This window comes from Carassius carassius, chromosome 15, assembly GCF_963082965.1.
Source record: "Carassius carassius chromosome 15, fCarCar2.1, whole genome shotgun sequence".
Taxonomy (NCBI): domain Eukaryota; kingdom Metazoa; phylum Chordata; class Actinopteri; order Cypriniformes; family Cyprinidae; genus Carassius; species Carassius carassius.
In genome coordinates, this window is record NC_081769.1 from 27,372,420 (window position 1) to 27,377,287 (window position 4,868).

The following is a 4,868-nucleotide window of genomic DNA, read 5'->3' on the forward strand; positions in this document are numbered from 1 at the left end:
GGCCAGTGAAAAAGTCACTGAATCAGTGTTTTTGAACAACACACATGCTTGAACAGGCTCACACATGCGTGGTACTCTTGTGATACATATATGTGTATAACTATGGTTGCGGACACACAGTGAACTTGCTCTTGTGTGTTCACAGACCAGCTTTAACAACTTCAGTATGGTGCTGGTTTACCTATAGCAAACCAATAGAAACAGGTGCTAATAAGGCATCTATGATAAATATCTATGATAACAGCAGCCACTCTATTTGCATCTGAATGAACTGGTTTAATGACTCCCTCATAAAGACAGTCACTTGCTGTCTATGACAGTCACCTACTGGTGTATACTTGCAACTTGCAGAAAGAGTCAGTGAAAAACCCCCACAACAATTTCACAAACTGTCACTAGAAAGACAAATGGAGTGAAACGAACAATGAAAATTTCCAGTGCTTTTGGACTACCACAGCAACAGCATAGCAACACCCTGGCAACCATCCAAAGTCTCCAATCTACCTGAGCAACCGCTGAGCAACAATAAATGTGTTTGTGATAAACTTGCGAGGCCTGCACATGGGGAATTGACGAAAATATAAACCAGAACTCTCCAAACTTGTTTTTATGATTCTTTCTTGAACAGGCGCAACCACCACAGTCTAGACTGTACGCATGTTTAGAGCGTAACATAACAGCTACACAGACAAATGTGAATTCCTTTTACACCGGAAAGGTAGTAAAATTAAAAACAATATTGAGGGAAAGAGAGTGTGCAGAAAACCAAGAAATGGGAAGTCTGAAATCCTTTTTTCAACCACAGAGCTGACCTCTGACCTTTAAATTTCAGCTCGCAAAGCTGAGGTGAGACCAAATCTCCAGCTTAATTTAGGAAGACAAATCTGCTTTAATTAGTGTCTGTTCTTAATGATCAGGTGGCTCCTGCGGTTGTCTGGGAGACTCTGCCTGCTAATTAAGTTTTTTTTTTTTCATGTTGGAAAACATCACTCTCAGCGGGGGCAGAGAGATAGTGACAAAATGAGCTTTGGCAGGCCAGGACCATTGAGAGTGTTATGTGTACACAGCTAAGTCAATACATGCTGCAGAGACCCTGAGGCCTGAAACAAACTCTGCAAGCAAGGTTGGTTCTGTGTGAGCAAGATTACAGATTTAAGATCAAATTTTGCACTTTCATATACAGTAATGCTGTATATAATACAGGGCACCTGATCCCAGTGCTAAATATTCAATACAATCATGCCATGATGAGCAAAATGTTTATGAAAGCAAAAAGAGTAAGATATGAGTGGTTGAGGCAGTTCACTTTAGTGTGTATAAACATGCCTGCTTCAAGACTACCTACAACTGCAGTGAATCATAGAAATTCATAACAGGACACTCTATGGAAAATGTTTAGTTGCTTCCTTAGTGCTTAATCCTTAATCCTTGTGTTGTGTACCAGAAGTTAGGAGTCACACTGACTTTGCATGTTGTTTTTCCCCAGCCATACCATTCTGAAGACTCAACCTCAGGCATGATCTCACAGAGTAAACATACCTGTGATTATGTGTGATTAACACTAATAACTGCTAAAATGTTGGAGGTGGGGATGTTGGAGTCGGTGGAGCTCAGAGCCGAATGAGGTAAAGATGATGATCTGATGGTCCATGTGACATTAAAGGCCTAATCGGGTCCAGATGTGCCTGGCTTCCACTACAACTAAAACACAGCCAGAGAGAAGGGCCCCTCAGACGTCCCAGGATAATGCAATCCTAAAGGACAGAGTAAAAACAGTGCAATTCTAAAGTCTGGAACACAGGGTCACAATGAGACAATGTTTTAAGATAATAATTTTATCATATATTATTAAATATATTTTATTTCAGTCCATGTTGCTGATATTAGTTTAGCATCTACTGTATATAAAAAAGTGATAACATTATTATGTAATATTTAATATCTGAATACTTAAATACTATATTTTTGATATATTTTATAAGTCCATAGCTGCATCTGAAATCGCATACTTCCCTACTATATAGTAGGTGATGTGATGTGATGCAACTGCTGCTGGCCACATGACAAATGTGGTATGTATGGATTACATTCATGAATAGAACATATTTGTTAATGGTTGTGAAGTAATTACTTATTTGAAATAAGTACCTACTCAGAGAGTATGCGATTTAAGATGCAGCCCATGTTAACTATAATTATATCTATATGTGTACTCCTATAAAAGGTCACAAAAATAATATTTCTTAGATATTCAAGTTAATGGTATTATTAAATAATATTGAATATCTAAACAAGGTAAATATTTTTTTTAATCCATGCTAACTGTGGAATATATTAGTTTAGCTAACTAAAAAAGTTGCAAAATAAAGGTTTAGCACATATAGACATTTTAAAATGTGCTTTCAGTTGGCTCACAGTTAGCAACCTGATGCTAACTGGTTAGCCTGATAACCCATTATAGTTTTCACACTATTCTTACTTTGTATATATATCATGCTGATAAACTTGACTGAATTCTAGAAATACTGTTGTATCATGTGTGTGAGACACATGGCCCTGATCTAACAGGCCAGTGTGCTCAGCAGGCTTTAGCCAATATTCAACCTGTCAGTGGACTCAATTTAACATTCCATTCATCAGTCAGCTTATTAGCAGGCTTACCAAAACCCCGTTTCCATTGGACTATTACATCTTTGCAGAGATAATCTGTAATATGCTGAAAGCCGATGGAATTCCCTAACAGCACATGTGCTCAGCACTCACACACATACACAGAGCGGCAGTGACCCGTGTGCTGTTAAAACACTAGGATGAGGTAATGTCCCATCCTGCTCCATAGGAAAACAAACAGGGCCTTGAAAGAAGCTATAATTCTCCCATTCTTTACCACCACCCATATGTATCTGATTCATTGTCCACCCACCGGTGGCCTAACCTGCCTGGAAAATAGACATTCCTCTCTCAGGAGGGCCTCAGTGGTATCAGAGAAAACTATTCCTGATCTCAGATCAGCAGAAAAACTTCCTTGTCCAAAGATAGGTACAGTGAAACCATTGCCACCATTTCATGTGACTTCTTTTGACAAAAATGGTCTTGGAATACTTTGTCTGACTTGTTTGCACGTAAATATCTACTAATCATAAAAACATGATTAATTTGCAACACTGCACATTACATAAAAATTTGACACATTTTGTATCTTGATTATAATTGTCTTTTAGTAGTAATGCATTGGCAATACTTTAGACAAATTAAATTTAGCAGTGTACACAAATCGTATGCAGTATTGCATCTCATGTGATTTAATAAATATATTCTAAATTTAAAATAAGAGAAAAATTGAATTTAGTTAAGAATGGGATTGTTGGCAATATATATATATACAATACAAAAATACTTTACTATCACTAATATATACTATTATAAATACTATTCTTATTTTGAATTAGCTTTTATTATTTTATTTTCAGTTTTCATTAAAAATATATATATATATATTTTTTTTTTGCTTTTAGTACTTCACCTTAAATAATTTCAATCAGTTTTCAAGGAAACATTTCTAATTTTCTATCAAGTTTTTAAGTTTTTGACTAATATTAAGATTGTTGTAATTATTTTTATTTTATTCTAGCTTTTTTTCAAATAACAATTTTCAGTTTTTATAATAATAACAACACTGATAACTGGCCTGTCACAATACCCGTCTTTGCACTTGACCACTTGTCTACTTTCATGACACATTTCCTGTATTTGCTCAAAGTGTTCAAGTAGGCGTGCAGACCTCAAGAGTGTGCAGAACTTTTGATCACTCAATGGGACACACACACAGTAGAAAAAAACATGTAAGTTTTAAAGAGCTTTATTTACACATTCAAATTTTAAGTTCTCGACTTAAATTCTCGAACACGGATAAGCTGTATTTAAAAAGGTATAGATACAGAGTTAACAGCACTGAGCTTTGGCATTATTCAAAAGCAGACTGTCTTGCACACTTAGGCTACTTCCTTTCGTGTGCACATGCTCTCAAGTGGCCAAGACCGCAAGTGTGGTTATAGGGACAGGCCTGGAGTTTTTTATTATTTCATATTTCAGTTTCAAGATCAGATATGGGCTGTTGACCTAAAATGCTCTGATAGCACTGTCAATCTTGAATAAAGTCAAGTCTCACAATCTGCCTTGGCTTTAACCCAATGAGGTCACAATCTTACAAGGAACAATCGTAAGGAGAGAAAAAACCTCTCACAAAGTGTGCACTTCATGTAGTTTGATTCTCCAGCAGTCAGTGCAGTGCCCAGCTGAGCTGCGCTGGGATCTTCAGCATTACATACTGCCGCTGTTTATGGCTGTTGTCGGCACTGACGCCATGGCAACTTCTCTGCCGCGGAGTTCGTCATATCTTGAAATGAGGAATGGAAACAAGAGAAAATTCTGTCTGTGTGATATTCCCACTAAAGCTCCTGGAAAACTCTGGTGGAAAAAGACAGAAAGAATAGTGAAGAGGACATCAGCTTGGATCAGAAAAGACAAAAAAAATAAATGAGAAATATTGTGAACTTATATAACTCTTAAGATAGTTTACAGATTTCGGGTAAAGTCTGGACTTTTTAATGAATTGAATTGCAAGCCTTTTAAAATAGAAATCAGCTAAATTGTAAAAATATTTCACACTATCAAAAAGAAAAGAAAAGGAAACACTACTGACCTCAAGCTTTTGAGTGGTTTTCTAGAAATATTTATAACAAATATTTACAATTCTTCAATGTTTCTAGGTCAATGATCCAATAAGCACAGTCATTTACTGGATTACTCAGTTTGCTATGCTGATAATAAGATTTGTTATGAAAAAGATTGTATTAAATTAAAATGCA